This window comes from Callospermophilus lateralis, chromosome 5 (genome assembly GCF_048772815.1).
Source record: "Callospermophilus lateralis isolate mCalLat2 chromosome 5, mCalLat2.hap1, whole genome shotgun sequence".
Lineage (NCBI taxonomy): Eukaryota > Metazoa > Chordata > Mammalia > Rodentia > Sciuridae > Callospermophilus > Callospermophilus lateralis.
In genome coordinates this window covers 46,646,640-46,674,541 of record NC_135309.1, presented here as the reverse complement: position 1 = coordinate 46,674,541, position 27,902 = coordinate 46,646,640, and the positions used below count along the sequence as shown (strand labels likewise).

The window sequence follows — 27,902 nt, the reverse complement described above, 5'->3', positions numbered from 1 at the left end:
TGTTAAAAGTAGAACCCAGGGCTTCCTATATGCTAGACAAGCACTTTACCACTGAGCTCCACCACCAGTGCTATCCATCCCTGCCAAAAAAATAAAAAATGCATTTGATTACAAATTCTTGACAGCATAAACCAGAATGTATACTGGCAAAAATGAAATCAGTTACAGTAATGGCACTTTAAATGCATTTTGGGGTTATTTCCCTGCTTAAAATCTTTGCTTTCGGGATACCCAATCCCTTAGCTCTTGTTGACCTCACCAGCTATATTTCTGGTTACTTCTCACTCTTATGTTCTAGACTTCAGCAAACTCAATTAGTGTCAGTACCTTCAAGGTACCTGGTTGTCTCTGGACTCACAATTTTTGCTTTTCTACTGTTGCCATATCTACTTCCTGTTCATCCTTAGTTTAAATGTTAGTTCCCCTGGAAAACCTCCCTGGTGTTCCTGTGGTAGTCTAGGTTTCCTGTCCTCTCCTCTCCTTAATCATGATACATGCCCATGGACTTGGTATTTCCTCCCAGAATGACTGTTAGTTACCAGTGGTCCTAGCACTTGCATAGTACCTAGCCCTCAGTGTTCATTTTTGAGAGGATGAACTTAGTTTAAACTTTCCTACTCCCAAGAGACAGGTCCTGTCTAGAGGGGCCGCTGGCAGTGAGAGAATGAAAGCTTATACCGATTAGACTCTGTCTCAAAGTCCTGCATCTCATAGGTTGCAGGGCTTGTTTTCAGCTAGTCCAGAAGTACCTGCTGTGTGCACAATGCACACTGTCTTTTCAGACTGAATAGTCATGACCTTGAGAGCTGGCATCTGTAAGACCTGGGTTTTGATGCATGGGTGGACAGGTTGTAGTGGGTTCATAGGCACTGGGGATGAAGTCCAGGTTTTGGGGAAGATTATGCTGATTGGAAAGATTAGAGAGCCCATAGTAAAATCCAGTCTGTGGGGAATGATGAGTCCAATTTGGACATGCTGAGTTTGAGCGCTTGTTGGTCAGCTAAGTGGAAGTGCACTTGTTGGTTCATAAGACTGATGTACTCAGAGGTTAGGATTTGGGAAGCTTTCCTCTTCATGGCTGCACACTCACAATGACATTGTCCTGTTCCAGTCTCTCCATAGTAGATGCTTAAAGTTCACATATCACATACATATCACATAAATAAAGAGGAGTATAAAGTAACCACATGGAGGTCAAAGGACTGTCATCTCTGCCTTCTAGCTTTTTATGCGTGTATAGTAAACATGCATTTAGGGCTCAGAATCTGTCATTCTAAACTGGAGCAGATTGTGTTTTTTTAAGTCATCATTATTTGTTTTTTTTTTTTTTTAAAGAAAACTTTCATGCCACACAAACATTTCCACCTTTGACTTCTTAAAGAAATAGTAGGGTAAGAAATAAGATCATATGCAGGTATGATCATAATAGTGATGTGTATCTAGGCAACATTTGAAAAATAAGAGTAAATAAAGAGTCTTGTGATTTTTACTATCTAGTGACATTTTGGTATGTTCTTTTAGTTATTTTTTTCTTTAAGGAGATCATACTATACTTTTATAGTCTGTGTATTAAGTTTTTCTTGAGATGTTATTTTTTTAAAAACTTTTTAACTAGGGCTGGGGTTGTAGCTCAGTGGTAGAGGGCTTGCTTCAAACACTTGAGACTCTGGTTCAATCCCCAGCACCACCTAAAAATGAATAAATAAAGATATTGCGTCTATCTACAACTAATATATAAAACTTAACTAATGGTTTAGCTTATAGATCATAATATATAATTAGCTATTGAATAAATGTTTTGTCTTAAAATCTTTATTCATGTTAATAATGACCCTACATAACTTATTTTCTTATATACTAATCCTCCTTTATCTTCAGGGACTACATTCCAAGACCCCTGGTAAATGCCTGAAACTAGATAACACTGAACCCTGTATATGCTGATTTTGCCTACACAAACATCCTATAAGTATGCACAGTTAGAGATTAACCACAGTACTATTAGTAAAATAGTACAATTATAGCAATGTATTGTAATAAAAGTTATTTAAAACTTATGGATTATTTACTTCTGGAATTTTTCATTTAATATTTTTCTGGAATTTTTCATTTAATAATTTTAGAGTACAGCTGAGTGCAGGTTTTTGAAACTGCAGGAGGCAAAACCATGGCTAAAGAGGCCTCCAGTGTCTTTAAGGGCAGGTCAGAGGAGAGTGGGACAAATAGGGAAGGGTGGGGGCAAGGGAGAAAAAAATGTGTGTAAATGAAGAGACTGAGCAGCACATTGTGCAGTATTCGCAGCTGATGTTACAGAAGAAAACACAAGGATACCTCAAGGCCCTGGGGTGGTCTTTGTAAAATAATCTAAAGACCAGTTTAAAAAAGACCAAACACACAGGCTGTATAATAAATTGGGACCATCTGTTATTCTACCTGGGCCTGCTTGCTTAGTCTTCTGCCTGTTGCTTATTTAAGAATGCCTTTAAAATGGTGATGGAGGGGCTAGGGTTGTGGCTCAGTGGTAGAGAGCTTGCCTCACATGTGTGAGGCACTAGGTTCAATTCTCAGCACCACATATGAATACATAAATAAAATAAAGGTCCATCAACAACTAAAAAAAATATTAAAAATAAATAAATAAAATGGTGAAGGAATGCTGCCATGTGTCAGCAAGCAGCCAGGGAAGGAGTGCAGAGACAGGGAAAGCCAGGCAGCAGACTTGGAAGCCAGCATGGGCTGCCCAGCTCCCATACTGGTTACCCTCTGGGATCATCATAACCATGGCTGAGACATTCTGATCCATGGATTATGGGATGGTGGGAGGTGTGAGTTGGCTGACCTTGTATTTATTTATTTTTTTAACCACCAAGTGAAACCAATTTTACAATGATGTTTTCAAAAAAGGACCTTTCACTTGAACATCTAGTACTGTATGACTCCTTTCTTGCATATACACCTGTCTCTGTGTATTAATGGATTTTTGCAAAGTCTTCTCTCATTTTGTGTGTGTATGGGGGGTGGAGGTGGGGAAGACACTGGGCATGGAACCCAGGGCTTCACACATACTCTACCACTGAGCTACATCCCCAGCCTCTGTGAATCAATCTAAATGTAGGAACCTCCATCCTTTTTAATCAGAAGGGTTGCTGAATTTTATTTTCTGGCCAAAGAATGTTACCATTGTGAAATGCTAGTGTTTCTCAGTTTTAATGGTAGCTTCCTATAAATAACAACAAGATTATTACTTGGAAATTCCTAAATCAAACTATGTCGCTAAGTACAAGCCTACAGTTAAAGGCTTTATTTAATTTTTGTTTTAAGTGGATATGACCAAAATGCTAATCTAGAACAACATTTAACCTACTGACTTGGCAAACTATGCCATGTAATCAATTTAGCTCTTGGAGTCAGAGTAACTATTTTTGTAGCAGAATGGAGGAGGGCCAACTTGTCGCTTCAGGGTGTTTTTGGTTTTTCTTGTAAGGATCTCATTAATCCAGTGGCCCACCCTGGATGACCCACTGGCTAGAGGCTCTGGTTGCTAGGATGCTCTTCGGGGCTTTGCTGCTTTCAGGAAGCAAAGGGAGGGATGTAAGCTGCGTGAGTGAAGCCATCTGCAAGCTATCCTTGTTTTCCTCTGCTCCCACTTTTCTGGCATGCTGAAAGCCAAGCTGGGAATCTAGGCATGGTACAGGAGGTGTCAGAGCCTGGCTTCCTAGCCAGAAATGTCATTCAGCACAAACATATTTTCTCAAGCATAAGGTATAACATTCATTCAGAAATGAGTATTTATGAAAATAGAAAGAGTTAATTGTGGGAACTTGGATGATAGAAGCATTTGTACTTAGACCAATAGACCAGTATTAGGCTCATCAAAGGATTGTAGTAGAAACTTGATCATTTGAATGATGGAAAATAGCTTCCAGAGTGCTCATCTGGCCTTGATTTCATTAACCTCCAAGGTATTTTTAGTTAAAATTAAATTATCCCAGCTTAATATAGATACTTCCCTCTTGGCTCCCCCTTTACTAGAAGGAAGTTGGTTTGCTAAGAATTATACCATCCATAGCAAAGTAGAGGAAGCAACTGAGCAGTTTCTAATGTCTGACTTCATGCTACCTATTTATCAGGACAGCTGTGAGGCCATCATGGGAAGTAGGCAGGACTGAAATAAATCCCCTATATGGCACTCTTCAGTGACCTAGAGGGGGCCCTGCTTCATATGGCCATTGGATGTAAATGTTCAGTGATTTGTGCTGGAGAAGCTGGCATCTCTCTGTGAAGAGGTAAACCCCTCTCTTCCTATGGATATTGGCCATACACAAAAATCCTGAGGACCACAGAACTAGGGGTGGAATTAGCACTGGGATTTGATAGGCAAGCCTGGGAGGGTGGAGAAAGGAGACGGGGCATAGAGTTTATTTCTTGGCAGAAGGGCCTCTTAATTTATTCAGCCTCGATATTATTCACTTTATTCATCACTTTATTATTATGGGTGAAGAGATTCCTGATCTTTATTACCACAACCATTTGCATGATGCTATTTACATTTCTTTGCTTAATACAGTTTAATCATGAAAATGTCCTTTTTTGTGTGTGTGTGCGCAGCTAACTGTGCTTAGCACCACCATGTGTCTACTTTGACCTGTTTCCTAAAAATTGTATTGCATTTCATTTTCACATGCATACCTAGATGATGTAAAATGTTTCTCCTGTTTAAATGTTACCTCCTCTATAAGCTTGTAAGCATCTTCAGTGGCTGAGAGTGTCAGACTCATTTATGTGCTCTTCTGCTGTCCGTCTGTAATACCTAACACAGTACTAGAGAATCAAGCCCCATTTGAGAAAGACCTTGCCGTGTTGAAGGTCATCATGTTGAATGATTTTGGAAGAAACGAAAAGAAAGCATGGAGTCTGGACTTGCTAAGATATAAACTTCTCTGAGATCTTATTTCTATTCTATAGCACTTTCCCTGGAAGTGGCTTTCAGGAGCCAATGAGCAAGTGAAAAACTTCTGATCCTCTTACATAATACCCTGAAGCTAATCATGGAGCTTTGCTAGAAGGGAAAGGACACATGGTCAGGGCATTCCTCCTATTTACTAGGAACTATGCATTGACTCTGTAATTAACAAATCAACTTCTTGCTTTGGAGGAAAGTCTTTTTCTTTCCATTCCAAAAGTTTGTCCAGTGTCACTTTCAGCCCCTCAGGTCCTGTGCTGATGAATAACAGTAGATTAAGAATTTCTTATTTTCCTTTCTGTTTTCATGGGACTAACAGTTCTCTTTCCCTTAGTTCATTAATTTTTTTTTTCACATCGGTAAAATAGTGATAATAAGTAATAGCAAATTCTTTAAACTCTTTCTTGCCCCATTTCTATAATCCCTATTACTGGGGACCCTGAGAATCAACCACCACCTAGTTGACATTATTTCTTTTTAGTAATTTTGTGAGGCCTACCCACTTGATTGTCAGTGGTTTTATTACCTTGAGATTGAAAATTTAAATGAATGAAGGACAACACGGTAAAAGGAAACTCACCAGATATGACAGGAGAGTAGTGACCCATAATTCATTCACAGAAGTGTTTCCTTGCAATCCAAGCATTATCGAATCCATTTTAAAAAGAATAATTACTATATTTTGTGGAAAGAATAGGCTCATAAATTCCAAGAAGCTAATTATGTTTTGTTACTGGTGTTGCTAGAATTCTGATGAGTTTGTTGCTGTTTCTAGGTTAGCTGTTGGGAAAGAGAATATACCCTGACGTGGACACGGGTGTGCGGGTAATTAGAAATTACTGAGAGAGAAATAATGATATTTTGCCATTAAAAGGATTTTCTATCATTTGGTTATGCTAAAATGAGCATGAGAGAGCCTAGTTTTGAAAAAACTAATTGAAAAAGGAAATGAAATTACTTTTTTTATTTTTTATGTTGATCTGTCAGGGAAAGGAGAAGAATGGAGAGTGTATCAACCTGATGATATTTGTAGGTTCTTCTGAGATTTAAAAAAAAAAAAATCCACAGTATTTATATAGATGATGGGTGTATTTAAAAATGACCTTCAGAACAAATACAGCCAGACTACTGGAGGAACTTTAGTAATGATGGTACTGCTGGCCCACATTTGAGTGCTTACTATGTGCCTGGCATGGTGAGGAACTTAAGACGGGGGTTTTAAATAAGTCACACTATAAGTGGCAGAGCCTCAAACAACTAAATCCATACAAATTTCCCTTTTGTTACCTAAAAAAAAAAGAAAAAAAAATAATTGTCAAGCTAGAGCTAAATAACCTTAAATTTTTAATGTAGAGAATTGAGCATCAAGTAATTGTATTGAAGTTAACCCGTCATTTTTTTATTCTAAAATTACTCATTTGAATTTCTGTTAAAGCAAACAGCTATCTCTGTTTGTCCAAGAATTTCATTATAAAACCTGCTTTAGTCCTGCTAGGCATGGTGGCTCCTGCCTGTAATCCCAGCCATTCAAGAGGCTAAAGCAGGAGGATCTCAAATTCAAGGTTAGTCTGGGAATTTAGCAAGATCCTGTCTCAAAATAAAAATCAAAAGGGCTAGGGATGTGGCTCAGTGGTAGAGCACCCCTGGGTCTAATCTCTGGTACAAAAACAACAAAAATGTGTTCATACTGAACAAACCATAATGGTTGGTCAGTCATTTTATTTTTGAGGTTGATTCCAAGTTGTGTTTCTAATCTTACACTTGACAATTTTTACTAGAATAAGGATGACCAATTATTATTATTATTATTATTATTATTATTATTATTATTATTATTTTTAGTTGTAGATGGACCTTTGTTTATTTTTATGTGATGCTGGGATCGAACCCAGTGCCTCATGCATGCTAGGCAAGCACTCTACCACTGAGCCACAATCCCAGCCCCAGGATGACCAATTATAAGAAGCCTTTTCCTTTTTTATATGTTAGATTGTGCGGGGTTTTGTCTGTCTTCTGCTTCTAGACTTGAGCCTTGGACCCTCACTGTCTGTGCACAATGCTTATTTCTTTTTCAGGAATTGTGACTCTAGTCTTCTGGGTAGTTGGTAGATCACAACTATGCCATTATTAATCATGGGGGAGTTGAGTCAAGGGAAAGCAAGACATTTCTTATGGCCATAGGAATACCCAGGCAGCCAAGTCAGTAGCATTATATCCCTGCAGTTCTCTGCTTAGAAATATAAACAGAGCCCCCTTAGATAAAAGTATTTCCTTCTCTTATATTAAAGTAAACATATGTGATCATTTAAAGGTCCAGATTTTAGAGACACTCTTGCAATGAATAAAACTTGGTTGAATTGCTTAGTTAAGCTAGATGAATTGATAAAAAATTAAATGAAGTGGGATATTTTTGTTATCCTTGCCTTAGGGGACTGTTAATTTTCCTGAAGGGGAGGCTGAATTAAGCCCATATATACCAACTTTGTATTTGTGTACTTGTTTTTTGAAAAGAAATTTAAGAGGTAAAGTGAAAGTTTTCTGTCAAAGGCTTTTCTTTATTTTTATCTTTTGTGGTATTAAAGATTTAACCTAGGGGTGCTCTACCACTGAGCTACATTCTCAGACCTTTTTCATTTTAAATTTGATATGGGGTCTTGCTAAGTTGCTGAGACCTGTCTCAAACTTGTGCTCCTCCTGCCTAAGCCTACAAGGTCACTGGGATTATAGATGTGCACCACCACACCTCGCTTCAAACATTTTTCTTAACACCTATGTTGGTAGTATGTGAACCCTGTGATTTAAATAACAAAGATATGCTGAATTTCTTGGAAATTAATATGCATGGGAATTTGAGGGTGTAGCTCAGGTCACATGGAATTTGGCATCGGACTTTCCATTTTTCCATTTCCTAAGCAAGGGCCTTGTTGCCATATTCTCCCCCTTAATCTAGTAAAATGAAAAGTTAAAATGGGCTTTGCATCAGAAAACATGAAGTATTTTTAAATGCCATTATGTGAGAGAAAGGGAGTCAGGGATGGAATGGGGTTGATGCAAAAAATTATCATCTTGAGTGCCTGGAATTAAAAAAAAAAAAATTTTAGTTGTAGATGGACACAATGTCTTTATTTTATTCATTTATTTTTATGTGGTGCTGAAGATCGAACCTAGTGCCTCACACTTGCTAGGAAAGCGCTCTATCACTGAGCTACAGCCCTAGATCCAAGTGCCTGGAATTTCTTTTTTTTAAAATTTGTTTGTTTGTTTGCATTGTAATGGATACAATATCTTTATTTTACTTGGTCTTTTTTTTTTTTTTTTTTGGAGGGGGTACTGGGGATGGAACCTAGAGGCTTTTTACCACTGAGCCACATCTCCAGTCTTTTTTGGGGGAGAAGTGGGGGTTGGGTGTGGGTACTAGGGATTTAACTCAGGGGGGCACTCAACCACTAAGCCACATCCCCTATTTTGTATTTTATTTGGAGGCAGCGTCTCACTGAATTGCTAATGCCTTGCCATTGCTGAGGCTGGCTTTCAACCCACAATTCTCCTGTTCAGGCTCCCAAGCCCCTGTGATTACAGGCGTGCACCTGGCTAATACCTTTATTTTATTTATCTATCTTTATGTGGTGCTGAGGATCGAACCCAGTGCCTTGCACATGCAAGGCAAGTGCTCTACCACTGAGCCACAACCCTAGCCCTGGAATTTTTTAATCTACAGCAGCTCAGCCCTTGGGGACTAGGCTGAGTGCTTTATCTTTTACTTTGTATTTGTAGGATTTTCCCTTCTTATAAAGACTTGAATGAGTTTGATATATGCCCTATGGTAAATTTTAGAATTTTTGTCAGTGAAAGGTGGAGTCCAGCCACCCAAATCAGCATAGTTTACAGGGTTTCCCCACACATTCTGTCATAAGTTTAGGTGATTGCCTTCCATGCCAGCTCAGCTTCGAGGAATAAACGATGGGCAACCCCAATATCCATTATTGACCCATAGAACTATTTCATTTCTAACCACTTACACTTTCTTAAGAAAGCATAAATCTAAATTGTCAAAGAAGGAATCTTTATCCTTATTTTGCCTTGAATACATCATAAAAACAAATTTTTCTAGTGCAAAAGTGATAACAGCAATCTAGATCTCCTTCAGGTGCCCTATCTTAATTTAGCCTCCTAAACTGTGTTGTGAACAAAAGTGAATTATATTACCCAGCTCAGCTCTTATCTCCTCTTGCCCCCAAACATCCTATGCTCTCTTCTTTTGGAGATTTGCAGTTAAACTTCCTATACAGTATGTTTCAAGATTTCAAAAGTGTCATTGTATTTTTGACAGAATATATGGTTTGCTTTGGCTCTAAACTGTACATGCTCTGTTGCCTTATCTCTGAATGAAATCTCCCAATGGTGAGAGAAAAATAAAAGCCAGTTTGTCAGTGGGGTGTTCTTTGCTACCCCTCTAGTAATCATCTTTATTGCCATTGCTTCTCCTGATTGCTGCTCTGACATTTCCATGAAAATTACTGAGGGCAGCTGAACTAGATAAATTAGTCCCTTTCTTAACAAATAAAAAACCATTGACATTTTGGCAGTGCTAAACTCATTAACAGTATTAGCCAGGAGTCCTGCTTTTAGCAAAGCTCCATCCTGAGCATGTGATCGTAGGTTGGGGAAGATAAAGACCTTAGAGCTCCTAATTAGCAAGTGAAATAAATGGCAAACAGTTTGTGGGAGTCCCTGAATAACATTAATCAGATTTAGAAAGCTACCACAATTTAATCATTTGTTTCAGTGTCACTGTGGAAAAAAACACATTATTCTAGAGATATGAAGAAAGTTGCTTTTTTGATGTGATGCCATTGCAGTAGCTAAATTGAAGAGAGAGGAGTTTCAACACATAAGGAAGCTTTATCATTCAGGGTTTCTTTGGAAAAAAGCTTCACTATTTTATCAGATTCTGGTTCCCCACAATGGAGCCTGTTGGAGTCAAAAGGCCTGGTTTCCACCTGGAGACTTATTGCAGGACCCTGGCCCAGGAAAAAAACTTGCCTGCAGGTGTTCCACAGGTTTTTGTGAGCAGAGAATTATGCCCTGGCTCCCTCTGGATTGCAAAGCTGGTCTGACTTTAATGTTTCTTCATTCTGGTTTTCTTAGTCCCGTGGTCACCCACCCTGCTGTTTCTACTGCTATCTTCACTATTTCTAATTTCTGTTGCTATTTTTCTTTTGTCCCTTTTGGTCCCTTTGGCTCCCCCTCTGAATTCTCATCTTTGAGGTAAGTAAGTCTGACTTCTATAGATGACCTCAGTTGCTGTGAACATTCCTGTCCTTTGTGTTACCCTAGCCAATCAGGACACCATTGAATAAAATTGCAGGTTCGGCCAAGGTGGTGTGTTGAAGCTGAGGTTTTATTTCCTCCTTAAGTCCAGTGTTTGAACACAATGGAAGCCAGTCAAAACTAGTTCCCAGATAACCAAAGATTTGCTGATGTGTGATTAAAACTTCCTAAACTAAAACTTCTTGGTTTTGCCAGTGGCTTCTAGGGTTGTATTGGTCAGCTCTGTGTTACTACAATGAAATAGCTGAGGGAACTAACGTGATCAGAGATGAGGATTTTTTTAGGCTCACTTCTGGAGATGGGAGTTCAAATGGCACAGTGCAGGCTCTAGCAGGACATGGCAGATGGTGGTGGCGGAGCTTCTTGGAGGGAGGATCCCATGGTGAGCCATGTAGCAGAGAAAACTAGGTGGAGCCAAGCTTGCTCCTTTTATGACATCCCTGTCATGAGAATTACCAAAGGGTGTCTTAAGAAAATCCTCACCTCAATGATTGAAGAACTTTCCACCAAGCTCCACCTCCCAAAGCTTCTACTACCACCTCCAATAATGCCATTCAGGGGAACCAAGCCTTTAAAATCACAGTGGACCCTTGGGGAACACAAGCCATATTCAAACAGTAGCAGGGATATTATACAGATGGCGAATGGTGAGCTATTATTTCTAGGAGCTCGTGATCTTCTTTAATAGTTGATATATAGAGTGACACCTTGTGTAACAGTATCCTACGCTTAGTGGACGGATAGGAGACACAGAAGACATAACCCTGTCTGGCCACTGTAGCTGCATTTTGGCCCTGGGAGGCAGGACACCAAGTTGACTTCTCCTATTATCTAAGTATTAAGTACTTGAGTCAGACTGCGGTTACAGTTCTGAGAAACATGGTCTGGAATCATCAAGGGAAGTTGAGGAAGGAGGAACATCTGAAGGTTTTCTCATAACAGGAAGAAAGGATTTCTGGTGGTGCTGGTGCTGTGTACCTGAGAGAGATCCAAGGAGAGTGTGTGTGGGAGTCCTCAAGCATGACCAGGTGAGACTGCTGGATGGCTTGGGTGTTTTCCGTGCTGAGGTAGGTCCCATCACCAGCTGCTCTAGGAGGGACCGCTGCAGGCGAATGGTGCAAGGGAACATGATTGGTGGAAGAAGAGCTTTGTACATGTCGGGTAGGACTGTTTGGATAGGGAAGAGACTAGAGCTGTGGTAATGAGGAAAGAGAGTTAAGGGGTTGTTTTAGTAACCCAGGTTCACAGAAATAAAGCCTAGATGAAGATGGAAGAAGTTTTGGCTATCAACGTGACAGAATTCGGTCAGTGAGAAACATTGGGAAAGAAGGGAGTGGAAGGGAGTCAGAGATGAAGCTGGTTTTAGGTGTGTTCATTCTTCATTCCACTTTTTTCATTCTACTTGAAGATCAATTATTTTTTCAGCAGACATTATCTTTTTTTTTTTTATTAAGATGTTACCTATAGATACAGAAATCATTTTAATAGCTTTTTTTGAGAGAGAATTCTCAGTGTGTAACTGGATTTTGATTTGGCATCAGGTGTCTGGGAAATGGTGCCTAAGAGAAATGAGCTCAGGGTGGAGTGGCTGCCTCCCCTATTAAATGTGGTGCCCTACTTTGCCTCCTGAGTTAATCTGAAGACTGGAGAATGTGTGTGAACGCTGGGGTTGGTAAACTTGGGGCTTTTGTAACATTTTCCTGTAAAGAAGAAGAGTTCTAGAGATGAGGGAGTACCGTTTGGGCATAATTCCATTTGGGTTGATGGTGGCACACGAGTGACTTGCCAGCCTGAAAGAGCCTCTTTAGAAAGTCACCTCCATGTGTCAGTGGTCAGTTCCTTGAGAGTTGATAGGTTGCCCAGGGCACAGTTAAAGGTAAGTTCTGACCCTAACCCTAACCTGCTTAGGAAGATAGGAGGATAATAGTTACACTGAAAGAGAGAGAGAGAGAGAGAGAGAGAGAGAGAGAGAGAGAGAGAGAGCGCGAGCCCTAGGTTACAAAGGAGTGTTAAACCTGTTCTACTGAAATGGTTTAATAATGTGATCATTGCTCAGTTCTCTTAATTAGCTAACTGTTGGCCAAGTCGTGCCTGTGCAGGATTTCTCTGACCCAATTTATTATTGGCTGAAGGCCACATGCTAACTGGTCAGTAACTCAGGCTCTCATTTAAAAAACAAAAAGAAAGAAAACAAAGTGCTCTGGGCTTGAAATGTGACCTGGATCCTGCCGCACCTGATTCCATGACCTGATCTCTTCAGGCTGTAGGCATTTCATCCCTAGAAGGCATTTCCCTTGCTGGATTACTGAGGATCACTTTGTAAGCAACAAGGTGCAGGAAAAGGCTGACATGGGCCAAGGGGCTTCTAAATGGAAGGGAGTGGCACTGTCCCATCTGCTGCCCATCCCTTTCCCAAGTAAACCTGCTGGGAATTTCCCACTGACTGGCTGCATTTGTAAGGAGTACTGAACGCATGTGAAAGGTGTTATTGATTGTCACTGGGTAAACATGGAGAGTTCCACTTGGGGAAAGTAAATAACTAGTCTGAATTTTTTTCTTGTATAGGGTTTTTCAGAAGTGATGGAGATTCTTTGGCAGTGGTGATTTTGTGTGTGTGTGTGTGTGTGTGTGTGTGTGCGCGAGCGAGCGCACATTAAGAAGGGAATGCAGAAACAAACAAAAAATAAAAAGTAATTGAAGGTAGAGGGTGACCTGAGCTCAGACCAAAAATTGAAATTTTTTAAAAATATTTATTTTTTTAGTTGTAGTTGGACATAATACCTTTATTTCACTTATTTAAAAAAATTGAAAAATTTTTTGAAGAACCATAAAAAGGGAGCATCAGTTTTTCCTGGCTCAGGAACTAGGCCTTGGTATGTGTTGAAGTCAGAGCCATGAGACTGCTGCATGTTGTGAAGCCCTTGGTAAGCTTGTTTTGGAAGGAGGCTTCCTCTCTCTTCCTGAGTCTGTACAGCTTGCCCTCCCTTTCTGCATTATGGCAGGCAAAGTGGATATTGGAGTATGGCCTACCCACATCCCTGCTCCTCATTTTCTGGAAAATGCCTTTTGCTCTGTTTTCACTGTGAACTTGACCTATCTCCTGGATGTGTAGACTCCTCATCTATGAAACTCAGAAAGTGTAAACCCTGCTGGGGTCTGAACTAGGGGCTTGGTCTTTAGTGAGAGAGGAAGAAAGGAGAGGGGCAGAGAGTTCCCCAAATGCTACCCTTCAAGTTCCAGAGACCCCCAGGTACTTACAACTAATGAAAAGGAAGTGTGTTCACTGTTTTGCTTAAACTATCTCAAGTGACTTTGGGAATTTGCAACCAAACATGCCCCAATGTAATAGTGACAAGAAACCTCAGAATTTTTAGGACTGCTATGAGGCCCTATTAGAAAGCAGAGTATAGGACATAAGTAGCAGGCTGAGTCATTGAAAATGTGGCCCCACAGAGGAAGCTGCTATATAGGTCCCTGAGATCAGATATTGTAGCTGGGGCAAATCCTATGACATCCTTGCCTTGTTCTACACTAGAAGAATTAGAATTTGTTAAGGATTCCAGGTTGGGATGGGGTTGAACAACCACAGTGCTGATTTTCAGTACAATGGTCTATTTCTAGGGTTAATTTTCTAAGGGTCTCAAGATACTTGGGCACACAAGACTTGGGCACAGAGCAGGGGCAGGCCAACTTTCTGTAAAGGGCCACAGAGTATGTCTTTTAAGCTCTGTGTGTCATGTGATCATCACAACTAATCAGCTCTGTCATCGTAGGGTACAGGGTAACGGACAGCATGCCAACCTTTGCATGCCAACCTTTGCATGTAGCTGTGCTCTAACACAACTCTATTTACAGATGCTAGAATTTGAATTCCATGTGAGTTTTAAATGGCATGAGATCCTTTTGATTTTTTAGATCATTTAAAGATGAGAAAACCCTTCTTAGCTAGTAGGCTATACAAATGAAGGTGGCAGGTGGATTTGGACCCCTGACTGTGGTTTGCAGATCTCAACCCCTTGCTTTTATGATGGCCAAAGTGGGTAAAAACAGTTTTCACTGAGTGTGTCCACAGAATGTGTTAACCTTTTCATTTGGTCCCCTGGGACCAAAGACAGTTGGCTGGTATTCCAACTAAACAGTGAGATAAAGGAAAGATTTTAGTTTCAATGAGCTGGTTTTCAGTGTGAAAGCTAGTAATTCGTAGGTTAGTCTTCAGGTGCTTGACCCATGCCTGAGACCCTCTGCTTATTGAATCAAGGAGGTGAAGACCAGATACAGTTTCCACGTTTAAATAGACAAATTTCCTGGAATTTTGTGTAATACTTTGTGTGAAGCCCAAATTAGAATTATAGAGTTTTAATTTTCTAATCTATAATTTAGCCACTGAAATGTGTACCTTCCCCTTCTCTGTAGTTGAAAGATATAAGTATGCCATTTAAAAAAAAAATGACTTTTTTTAAGTATGATGGACATAGAGAGAACTGAACATATTTAAGGTATGCTGTTCAAGAAGTTTTGTTATAGGTATGTACATATGAAACTATTGTTATAATCAAGATAATGAACAGTGTCCATCCCCACCACCCACAAATTCCATCTCTCTGTCCTTCTCTTTCCAACAATCACTGATCTGCCTTCTGTTATTATACATTTGCTTGCATTTCACTGAATTTTATATAAATGTAATCTTAAGTGCTTTTTTTCTGTCTGGCTTCTTGGATGAAAAGATTTTACAATTCATTCCCATGGCTGCCCTTTTTGTTGTTAAATATATTTCATTGAATGGATTTCCCACAGTTTCTTTGTTGTCTGTTGATGGGTGTTTGAATCATTTTCAGGCTTTAGACGTCACAAGTGAAAGCTATTATTCACGTATGTGTACAGGCCTTATTATGTGGTACTTTCATTTCTCTTGGGTTAAGTTTCCAGGATTAGGTCACATGGGAATAAGATCATATGGAAAGCATATATTTAACTTTTTAAGGAACTCCAAAACTGCTTTCCAAAGTGGTTGTATCATTTTGTGTCCTCACTAGTGCTGTAGCGGGGCTCCAGGTCCTCCACATCCTTGCCAATCAAGTGGTCTGGTTTTAGGAAGCAGTTCTACTGGGTGTTTCCCTCATGGACTGTCTCAAATACTGGAAAGTCACATCCTCGAGAATCGCTTGGTTTTAGTTTCCAAAGTGCACAGATAGCTACTGCCTCTTTCATTTTAAGAGTTTCCTGTACAATGAAGAATTAAAGGACCCAGTGCAATGAATGACTTAGGCTAAATAAGTTTGATGAGGTTGTTTTTCTCTATTTTCCTTCTTCCTTTAAAGTATAACCCACTGGTTTTCTTTCCTCCCTTTTTAAATTCCCTTCAGTTGCTCCTGCCTTCCTCTGCTGAAGTGTTCTGTGTCTGATCTGTGTGGAATTGGTATGCGAGAGTCCTGCCGTCTTCTGCCACACCATAAATGTCTCAGGAAAATTAAGATGCTCCTGGAGATAACCCCCTTAGGTAATAGCTCTATTACAGCTTTTACTTTCTAGAGCGGATTCCCTGAAATAAAATTATTGCAATCTTTTTGCCCTGTCCTTGAAAGTTATGTTACTCTGAGAAATGAAATGTTGCTTCAAATGCGTGCATCTCAGTAGGAGAGTTTTAAACAATTGGAAAGAGCTGTGTTTTTAACAGGGCCAATTTTGCAGCTTCCCAGGTGGAGGTTACATTGAACCCATTGCTCTTCTGCTGTCCAAGTGAATCAGGGCCATACTGATTAGACCTTAGCAACATAGCTATGATTCTTTCGTATGGTAGCCAGTATCTGATCCAGAGTTAATGTCCTGAGATGTCTCCTCTTGTATGTTCCATGTCCTTGTCTTCTGCCTTCAGCTTCCGTTCCCATTAAGGGTTCTTTCCATCACAGTCACTTAGATGTAGCTGCAATCTTTCCTGACTAGTCCAGTTGGAAAACTGTCTGCCTGCTCTAACTCCAGCCGATGCTGTGGAACTGTTGGGTTTGCTTAGAAGAAATGCAGACTCTCTACTTCTTAAAGTCAGTCTTGAGAACACTGTCCCTCTAAAAGGTAAAGAAAGGAGGACTTCTGCTTCTTAACCAGCATTTCTCTATGAGGATGGTAATGGGACACTGATGGTGACTCTTCAGACTTGCTGTTGATACCAGGAAGAAAACCAAAGCCTAAAATAGGTTTTCTTGAAGGGCATCTATTGAGAGTAGAAAAATATCCAAGTAAGGAAAAGGATTTCTCAAATTGAAAAATGTATCGGAATTTCAACCTTTTGACTCCCCTTGAATAATTCTGTGGCTGTTAGCCTTCATTTGCTTTCTATATATGCTTTAAATCCTCTGCAAGGCCACGTTGGCTCATCGGGTCAGAGTGGTGATTCTCAAAGTTTGACTAGCACTATTAGCATCAAGTGGGAGCTTGTTAGAAATGCAAATTATTGGGCCCAATTCTAGGAATCAGGGTGTGGAGCTCAGTATTTTTTCTTTTTTTCAACAGACCCTTCAGGTGACATACTAAAGTTTGAGCATCATGCTTTAGTGCCAAACCTGTGTTTAGATTCTAGTCATGCTACTTACAAGCTAACTGAAACTGGTTACTTGACCTTCAGCTACCTTGCTTGTGTGCTTTTTTGCTTTCTTTCACACTGGGTATTGAACCAAGGGATGCTTTACCATGGAGCCACATCCCTACTCCTTATTTTTAATTTTGAGATTAAGTCTTGCTAAACTGCTGAGGCTTGCCTCGAGTTTGCAATCCTCCCAACTCGGCCTCTGGAGTTACTGGGATTATAGGTGTGTGCCACCATGCTTAGCCTTCAGTTTCTTTATTTCAATAAAAAGAGGAGAGCCATCCCTGTTTTTTAAGCCATAATAGGGATTTAAGGTGATGTCTATAAATATCTACACCGAAATACTCAGTAAACAATAACTGCTAGTATTGAGTATCACCTTTTAAAAGGAATGGTCGTGCCAGGCACGATTGCCCATGCCTGTAATCCCAGCGGCTCAGGAGGCTGAGGCAGGAGGATCATGAGTTCAAAGCCACCTTCAACAATTTAGTGAGGCCCTACACAACTCAGTGAGACCCTGTCTCTAAATAAAATATTTTAAAAAGGCTGGGGATGTGGCTCAGTGGTTTAGTTCCCCCTGTATTCAACCCCTGGGACCGAACAACAACAAAGGAATGGATCAGTAGATGAACAAGAAGACAAAGGCATAAAAGATGGGCTCACCTAAAATGTTTCCATTAAGAAGTGACTTACAGGGACTGGGTTTGTGGCTCAGTGGTAGAGTGCTAGCATATGTGAGGCACTGGGTTCGATCCTCAGCACCACATAAATAAATAAATAAACAAAATAAAAATACTGTGTCTATCTACTACCAAAAAGGAAATTCTTTTTAAAAATTTTTTTATTTATATATGACAGTGGGATGCATCACAATTCTTATTACGCATATAGAGCACAATTTTTCATATCTCTGGTTGTATACACAGTATATTCACACCATTTGTGTCTTCATACCTGTACTTTGGATAATAATGTCCATCACATTCCACGATCATTAATAACCCCATGCTTCCTCCCTTCCCCTCCCACCCCTCTGCCCTATCTAGAGTTAGTCTATTCCTCCCATGCTCCCCTCCCTATCCCACTATGAATTGGCCTCCTTATATCAAAGAAAACATTTGGCATTTGGTTTTGGGGGATTGGTTAACTTCACTTAGCATTATCTTCTCTAATTCCATCCATTTACCTGCAAATGCCATGATTTTATTCACTTTTATTGATGAGTAATATTCCATTGTGTATATATGCCACATTTTTTTTTTATCCATTCATCTATTGAAGGGCATCTAGCTCGATTCCACAGTTTAGCTATTGTGAATTGTGCTGCTATAAACATTGATGTGGCTGTGTCCCTTAGTATGCTGTTTTTTAAGTCCTTAAGTCCTCAGTATAGACCGAGGAGAGGGATAGCTGGGTCAAATGGTGTTCCATTCCCAATTTTCCAAGAAATCTCCATACCGCTTTCCATATTGGCTGTACCAATTTGCAGTCCCACCAGCAATGTTTGAGCGTACCTTTTCTCCCACATCCTCGCCAACACTTATAAATAAAGGTATTGTGTCTATCTACTACCAAGAAAGAAATTCTTTTTTTTTTTTTCAAAAAGTGCCACAAATATATAAACAGTTGCCAATCCAGAATAAGGGTACCTTTTCTTACAAAACCCAAGTCAAGTATGGTTATCTTTAACTTTTTTCCTTTCTACCTGACAGCAAATGTGGCAGTTGCAATAAAGTGCCCAGAGTCAGGGATTGACATTCTTTTCCCCCACCAGGGGACCACTACCACTGAGCTACATTCCCAGAGTTCTTTTTATTTTATTTTGAGACAGGATCTCACTAAGTTACAGAGGCTGGCTTTTGATCTTGGGATGCTCCTGCCTCAGCCTTCTGAGTAGTTAGGATTACAGGAGTGTCCCACCTTTCCAACTTTATTTATGTGAGGCCATATTTCTTCTCATGCTTCAGCCAAAATGACATATCACAAGAGATTGCATGCAGAAACATGCCCGAGACTCTACTGTTTTAAGGCAGACATTCAAAAGATTAGCAAAAATGCATACCACCACCATTCTTCTCACTCATTTTTTTATCTTTTAGAAACTAAGTTCCTTTTTCACAAATAGTATTTAAGTTAATATGTAACTTAAAAATCATTTTAAATCAAATTTTAAAAATCTATTTAATTTTTAATGAATAAATGAGTATTTTAAAATTTTCTTTGAATATAATAAATGTAACCAACATAAAAACTCTTTGAGGCCCTCAGTAATTTAAAAGTGTGAAGATAGAGACCAAAATACTTGAAAACTACTAGGTTAGAGGAACTGTGTTTAGATTCTTTTTATTCAGAACTCAAATAGTTGATTCCTGTTTCTACATCTGAATTTGTAATGAATTCAGAGCACATGAAATATAATATACATTAATCAAAAATTATCTTTTTCACTTTTTAAAAATCATTTTATGGTTAGAATTAATATATATATTGAGCTTCTTTTCCTAGAAATTAATGTTTACCTAGGCAAAAGATGGTATTTTGTGGTGTCTATAACAGTTTCACACATATAAAATAGCTTCACTTTCATTATGATGAAAATTAACTTATAGGAGTTGGAATTGTCCTCAAGGGGAAAATAAAAGGCACGTGCTTGTCCCTACCCACCTGCCCCCACCAAGTTTAAGCTGATTATTGGAGATAAAGAAATAAAATGGCTTCACAGCTATCTTTGCAAATGACTTTTGAAGCATATTAAGAGCAAAATGCTTTCCAATTAATTTTGTTTTCCTTTGGCAAATGATAATGGGTTTATTAAATGACTGGAGTGTGTATGGACTCTATTACCTGAATTCTTGTATTTTCAAAGGCTGTCTTCAAACCATGAAGTAGATTTGTGGGATTAGACGTCAGGACTGAATGATGTGTGTGTGTGTGTGTGTGTGTGTGTGTGTGTGTGTGTGTGTGTGTTTATTTGTTGTTGTTGTTATAGTTGTTTGTTTTTTTAAAATTTCTGTTGGGAGAGTGCCATGGATTGAACTCAGAAGCACTCAACTAGTGAGCCACATCTCCAGCCCTATTTTGTATTTTATTTAGAGACAGGGTCTCACTGAGTTGCTTTAATGTCTCGCTAAGTTGCTGAGGCTGGCTTTGAACTTGCAATCCTCCTGCCTCAGCTTCCTGAGCTGCTGGGATTACAGGCATGGGCCACTACACCTGGCTAGGTGCTGAATAATATTGAAGGACAATCTGATCCCTGACTAATCCTTGGTGCTTGGCTAAGTGAGAAAGAGGAGAACTCGCAGTTTTTGGCTGTTTAAGTTGAAATTCATCTGTAACCATGGGGCATCTCTTGTTGAGGATGGAAAACAAATGCACTTTTCTATAATGGAGTCACTCTGGTTTCATTGGAGGTGGAGGAATACCTTTCTCAGAGACAATTGATTTGCCTCCCGTTAGAAGATTTAACAGTAATGGAGCTGTGTAGTATTTTTTGTCTTGCTTTTGCTATTTTAAATCATAAAAATGTGGATGGTTTTAAAAGAAAGCACCTTTAACCTTTTTTTCACAAGATATATGTACAAGTTGAATAGATCACTTAAAGATTGTTCAGCATAAGAGTTTTAATGGATAGCAAAAAGCATAATTATGTGGTCAAACAGAGTAGTGCAGATCTTGTTCTTCTTGTACAGTCTCTTAATTTACTGTCAAATTACTTTAAAAGTTTTAATTAGCATAATTAAGTAGAGTAAGTGATAAGATGTATTACTTTATGTATTTTATATGTGTTCTCTCCTTGAGTCACAGCATTTAACAGAAGGCTTTAAACTTAATTACCGCCTCTAACCCAGGCCAGGTGTAAGGCACAAATCATAGCTATGTAGGTTAATGCCACCACAAACTAAAACTGTTTCCAAACTCATCGGAGTTCTTAGTGCTTTGGTTTCCTTTTATTTATCTTAGCCTATTGGTCTTCAAATATTTTGCCTGTCACTCACAGAAAGTACATTTTTACATCATGATTCAGTATACATATAAACATGTTACATTAATTTTATTATATAAAATTTTTGCCTTTATGATATCCAATGTACTTTGATTTTTTTTTTTTAATTTCCTCCCTTTCAAAAAGAAAATTGGTTTCAGGACCCCAAGCTCACTGAAAAAATACTGCCCTAGAAAAACCCCTCTTGCATTCAGCACAGTGGTTTTTGGATATCTTCTTTACTCTCGTTAAACTTAAATTCTGTCTGACTGGACTCCTTTCCCCAGGGGGCTCAGGTGTGCAGTCCTTGCAAACAGCAGCCTTTGTGGCATTGTATGCCACCTGGTGCTTGCATATGTTTCCCTATGGACCTGGAGACAGCCATTTCCAGTGGACATTCATGTTTGTGACCTCAGCTGTTCCCAGTGTAGGCTCAAAAACCACTTTCAGAACCAGGAATTGAGGCCCTATGCAGGGTCAAGTTCCAGTTACCTGGTTGCCAGCAGATCCACAGTCAAACTTGGCTTTCCCAAGTTTAATGAGGATAGATATGAAGACATGGTGGCTGAGAAGCAGCTCATCCTGGATGTCTGTGAGATTAAATGCATCCCCAGTCCCGGTTCCCTAGACAAGTGGCTAGCCCTGCACTCATGAGGGCTCTTCAATCATGTCACCAGTAAATCCTACTTCCTGTCCAAAAAGAAAAAGAGAAAAAGCCCACTAAAATCAATTGCAACTAAAACTTTATACCTGATCATGTTTCTTAATTTTAGCACATGCTCTGACTTCCTGCTTTATGGATTCCTTCCCAACAGTCTTTAAATAAATGTATTTAAAACTCTTTAAACCCACATGTCCCTAACTCCTGCTTTCTCCCCCTTCCCTATACCTTCTTTATTGCCAACTAATGAAGGACTTTCTGTACCTTCTGAGTCTTCACTTTTCTTTTTCAACTTAACTTCTCTCTCCAATATCATCCAGACCTCCTCTTATTAAACCTACTTCTTACTCCCTTTCTCACTGAACTCTGCACACTAGGTCAGTCTGTTGACTGTTCCTCATCTGACCTTGACTTTCATTGCCTGAGGTCTGGTCTTGTCTTAGCCTCCTCTTCCTCTGTCTCACTGTTGCTGAGGTCCTTGAGGTTCTAGCTTTGAATTCTTTTTCCAAATTCCCTATACTCTGGAAGGTTGCTTAGAGTTGGTCACAGCCTCAGTGCTGATTTGCAAATCTGTCATTAGTCTGAACTCTGGTCCCACACACCATACCAGGTCAGGACGAATGGAAATGTCACCTGAGTATACTCCAGTGGTCCATGAACCTTTAAATTGAGCATACTTGGCCCACAAATCTCCAGCTGCCTATATATTGCAATGCTGCAAACCTCCACTAATCTTCCCTGACAAGATAGAGGGGAAAGGGCAAAATGAGATGAATTTGTGACAACCACTTGGTACAGGACATGGGTTAATGAAGCAGGATAAACAGTTGGTAATCACTCAGACCTTCTCCCAGGGGACCTACTCCTATGAAGATCTGAATTGAAATATGTCACCTTGGGAGAACTCAAGGAAGTATAATTCAGCTCTCAGGCTGGTTTCTGGGTTTTGCTTTCCTGGCATTTTCTGAAAAGCAAGTAAAAAAATAAGGTATGGTATAGAAATAAAGCAAAAAATGGCATTAACCCAGATTTGAAGGCCATAATGACTCTTCTCAGAGTTGAGGCTACAGCAACTGTGTGTGACCGGTTGAGAGTGGGGGCGGTGTCTGCAGGGATGGTACAGCTCTTAACCTAAGTGCCAACCTTCTGGAATCCTGTTGGCTATCTCACAGGCACCCCAAACTCAACATGTCCTGGAATGCATTCACAGTATTCCTTATCACTCCAGTCAATTCAGCCAATGGTACAGCCATCTACAGTACAGGTAGACAAGTTCACTGATTTGAACTCTTAAGATTTTTTGAATATACCATGTTGGGTCTCACCTCAAAACGTTCACATGGGGCTGGGGCTCAGTGGTGGAGCGCTTGCCTAGCACATGTGAAGGGCTGGGTTCAATTCTCAGCACCACATAAAAATAAATAAAGGTGTAGTGTCTGTCTACAACTGAATGTGTGTGTATGTGTGTGTGTGTGTGTGTGTGTGTGTGTCTATATTTTTTTAAACCCTTCTCATATTCTGTTTCCTATGGTGAATCCATTCCTACTATACCCATTTTTTTCCCCCTTAGGACTCTTTCCTTATCACTCTAGAAGTTCCAAATCTTTATTTTCATAGTACTTTAATTTCCCCTTTCTAGAGCTCAGTATAAAGCGTTGTAATAGCTTGGTGATAGCTGTCTGAACTCTCTACTTCTGCCATTGACCTCACTAGACATAAGCTCTTTGATGGTGGCTATCTTATTTTCTATTATATGTACTATATCTGACTTAGTAGGTACCCACCTAATCTTGTTTAAGAATGAAACATTGGTGCATGACTGCAATCCCAGTGGCTGTGAAGGCTGAGGCCGAAGGATCACAGGTTCAAAGCCAGCCTCAGCAACTTAGGCCCTAAGCCACTTAGCAAGACCCTGTCTCAAAATAAAAAAATAAAAATGGGCTGGGGATGCAGCTCAGTGATTAAGTACCCCTGGGTTCAATCCCCTGTACCAAAAAACAAAAATGAAAACAACAGCAACAACAACAACAAAAAACCATGCTGTGCTGTGGTGAGAATGGTCTTTGGTTCAGTAAGAGTGGCGGTGCTGTCAATCTGTGCTCTTGCAGAGACAGGAACTCCTATACTAAAGGCAGAGACAGAAGAATGGGACTCCTCTACTACAGAAACAGGGTTAGCACAACCAAAGGACATGCTGGTTTCTCTTGAATTAGGACCTTCCATTTGGAGTCAATTTGTTTGGGGTGTGGTGAATTCCCAGAACAAAGGATACACCCAGTTTAAAATATAAATTCATTCAAGGCAAATGTGTTGGCTCATCTTTGTCATTGTTCAGTAAATAATTCAGAATTGACGGGTGGATAAGATGTTGATGTGACTAAATCAGGCCAAATAAGCTGTTTCAAATTTTAAAATTTGACTGAGTTTTAAATTGTTACTGAATCAATCTGAATTATTCCCTTAGCTGTGCTTGCATAACACAGTGCCACACTCAGACAGCATTTTGTTTGTAAACTCTCTGCCCCATTGTACTGGGGCCTGGGAGGGCAGATGCAGCATATCTTTAGCCTGGTATCCCATTCAGCAGTGTGGGGATTAGCTATGTTTGGGGCCAATTAAGTGTTTAAATGAGAGTTCTGTGGGGTCCTCCACATCGTACTCCTCCTGAGGCTGAAGGTGAAGACTTAGTCCTTAGTGGGTTACTGTTCTCTGGAGCAGAGTAAAGAAGGAGGTAAGTATTTAGTTAGATTTTTCTCACTTGCTGATGTCAGAAATTCAACTCAAACTGGGGTTTATTCAAAATGAGAAAATAATTCCTTCTTGGTTGGGAATGTATTCCACCAAACAATTAAAAAAAACAGGCAACTAAACTCTTAAGTTTATAGGGTGTTAATTTTCTAATCTGAAATTCATCTAAAGCTGCAGTAGGCACACATAGAGATCATTTTGGAACTTTTGCCTTCCAGTCCTATCATTCTTTTTTCTTTTTTTTTTTTTTAAGAGAGAGAGAGAATTTTTTTTTTAATATTTATTTTTTAGTTTTCGGTGGACACAAGATCTTTATTTTATTTTTATGTGGTGCTGAGGTTCAAACCCAGCGCCCCACGCATGCCAGGCAAACATGCTAACACTTGAGCCACATCCCCAGCCTCAGTCCTGTCATTCTTTTTTTTTTTTTTTTTAAAGAGATTGAGAGAGAGAGAGAGAGAGAGAGAGGATTTTTAAAATTATTTATTTTGTTTTAGTTATCGGTGGACACAACATCTTTGTTTGTATGTGGTGCTGAGGATTGAACCCGGGCCGAATGCATGCCAGGCGAGCGTGCTACCACTTGAGCCACATCCCCAGCCCAGTCCTATCATTCTTAATGTGTGGTTTTTATTTTCAACACAGAATGGCAGGAAAAACAGGGAAAGGACAGGGCAAAGCTTTATTCTTATTAAGACATGGCCTTTTATTCCAAATGAATAATTCCCCAAAGGACTTTGGCCTACATCTCCTTGGCTCTGTGATCAAGTTGCAAAGGAGGCTGGGAAATCAAATTTAGCTGTTTTTTTTTTTTTTTTTTTTTTGGAACCAGGAATTGAACTCAGGGGTGCTTAACCACTGAGACACATTCCCCAGCCCTTTTATTTTTTGAGACAGGGTTTTGCTAAGTTGCTAAGGGCCTCCGTAAGTTGGTGAGGCTTGTTTTGAACTTGTGATCCTCCTGCTTCAGCCTCCTAAGCCACTAGGATTACAGGTATTCGCCACCACACCTGGCAGCTTTTCTGTTTCTGAAGGTCTATATTAAAGGCAGGTAAGGTTAACTCGGGCAACTAACATTGTCTTTCACACTCTTCTGTAGGGAAAAATCCAAAAAGATGGTCTACTTTTGATTTTGGTTGGCTCTAGAGGCTCAGATGCCACTTAAAACATGGTATCAAAAAATACAAATGGAACATAAATGAGTAGAACATGAAGGTGGACTCCCTAAGCTAAGCTTAGGCCACGTGGGGGGAAGCTGTCTTTATGTCTGGTCATTTGCTAAGGGTCATGGCACACTTCTGTTTCCTCATGTGTGGATATCATTGTTCAAGGGGCTGGGGATATATAGCTCAGTTGGTACGGTGCCTGCCTTACATATACAAGGCTCTGGGTTCAATCCCCAGCTCTGCCCACCCCACCCCCCCAAAAAAAGATGGATATCATTGTTCAGCCTTAAACTTCCTGGACTTCCTAATTGCCTGCTTTGATTAATAGTAGTAATATTTATCTTCTTTCTGTCAATGAAAGTTTATTCTCTTAATTATACAACTTTTTGACTGCTTTAATAAGAACTGTTTCTAGGGCCTGCTGCACAGCCATCATCCTGAAATTTCCTTTTATTTTTTGATTAATTCTACTTTTTCTTAAATTCTACTCTCTATCTTATTTTTTTTTTCCATAGACATATTTTTAGTTTTGCTGGCACATTTTGAAGTAGGCTTGGAGAAGGAATGCACGGCAAGTGTCCTTTGAGCCTATGCTTATCAGTCCTCATATTTAATTGGTAATTTGGCTGAATGTGAAATGCTGAGTTCAAAGTCATTTTCCCTCAGCATTTGAAAGGAATTGCAGTCAATGCTATTGAGTTCTGTGCCTTTGGATGAACCTTTCTTTGGAGACTCAGAATGTTTTCTGCTTGATATTGTGACATTTCATGAGAATCCATCTTTTTCCCTTTATTCAGCTTAGCACCTAAGGGCTCTTCCAATCTGAAGATAGGTTCGTTGGCTCTTGGAAATCCTTATTTAATTGCATCCTTTCTACTGCCTTTTCTTGTACTTATTTATTTATTGTGGTACTGGTAATCTAACCCAGGGCCTGGAGTGTGCTAGGCAAGTGCTCTACCAAGGAGCAATACCCCCAGCCCTTTCTGTCTTTTTATTTTGATGCAGGATCTCTCAAAGTTGTCCAGGTTGGCCTCGAACTTGCTATCCTCTTGCTTCAGCCTCTGGAGTAGCTGGGGTTGCATATGTAAGTCATGGTGCCCAGCTTGTCATATATATATATATATATATATATATATATATATATATATATATATATATATATATATATATGTTTTAATTTATTATTTATTTTTTATTCTTTATAGTTATACATGACAATAGAATGTATTTTGACATACCCATATGGAGTACAACTTCCCATTCTTATGGTTGTATATGACGTAGAGTTACACTGGCTGTGTATTCCTATACGAACATAGGAAAGTTATGTCCGATTCATTCTACTGCCTTTTCTATTACCATCCCCCATCCTTTCCCACTACTCTCCCCTGCCCAATCTGGTGAACCCTCACCACCCCACTCCTGATCCCAGCCCCCGTTTCATTGTGAGTCAGCATCCACGTATCAGAGATAACATTTGGATTGGCTTATTTCACTTAGTTTTTGTTGTATATTTTTAAAATATATATATATATATTTTAAAAAATGTATTTCTGGACTAACTCTTCAACTGACTTATTAAACTTTTTTTCCTCCTTCCCCTTACCCAGTTTTCTGGGAATTTTGTCACCCTCTTTTCCCCCCATCATTCTATTGAATTTCTAACTTCAAAACTCCAAATTTTAATTGTTGAATCCTTTTTCCTTTTCATAATAATGTCTTTATTTCATGTATCTATTATGTGTTTTGTAATACCTTTGACTATACTCATTTTTTCCTCCTAAAATTCTCTTTTGCTTCAATTTTGTGGATCTCTATCTCTGTTTTCTCTGGGATTTCTTATTTGCTTCATATGTGTGTGTGTATGTATGTGTGTGTGTGTGTGTGTGTGTGTGTGTGTATATATATATATATATATATATATATATATATATATACATACATACATACATATATCCATCCCCCCACCCTCTTTCCTGTCTGGGGACCTTTGGTTAATGCTCCATGTTCACACCTGGAGGACAGGTACCCACTGGGCTGCCTCCCCATTCTCATCTGTTGGCCCTGCTGGCCCATCTTTCATCCAGAGGAGTGTTCCTGGGCACTGAAAGTGAGGGTGGAGTGTGGCATTCCCAGTGCCAGAGAGGAGCTCCCTATCCAGAGGTGCCAGTCCCTCCTGTGCATCTCTTGTGCCCTTGGGACAGTTGATGTCTGACTTCAGGGCAGACCCTACTGCTGACCTTTCAGGCTAAGGCAGGGGAGCCCACCATGCCATCCTTCTGCAGACATATGGCTTCCTTCAGTTTCTGCGTTTCTTCTAATCTCAGATCCTGCCAACTTCCACCTCCGCTCTTCCCATATGTGTCCCAAGCTCTGCTGTGGTTGATTTCTCAAAGCACTCTCATCTCACTTATAAAAATCTCTAGTCCATTATGTGCTGTGGTGGGTTGCGGATGGGGAGATGTCTTATA

General features: G+C 39.7%; 1 protein-coding gene and 1 non-coding gene across 2 annotated transcripts in view; both read left to right on the top strand.

Annotated features, from left to right (window-relative positions):
- Mcc (MCC regulator of Wnt signaling pathway) overlaps nt 1-27,902 on the top strand; it is a 261,754-nt gene that overhangs the window by 16,473 nt on the left and 217,379 nt on the right. The window lies entirely within an intron of this gene.
- LOC143400568 (small nucleolar RNA SNORA70) lies at nt 21,105-21,239 on the top strand. Its single transcript, XR_013091482.1, has one exon. It is a non-coding gene; the product is annotated as a small nucleolar RNA SNORA70 (small nucleolar RNA).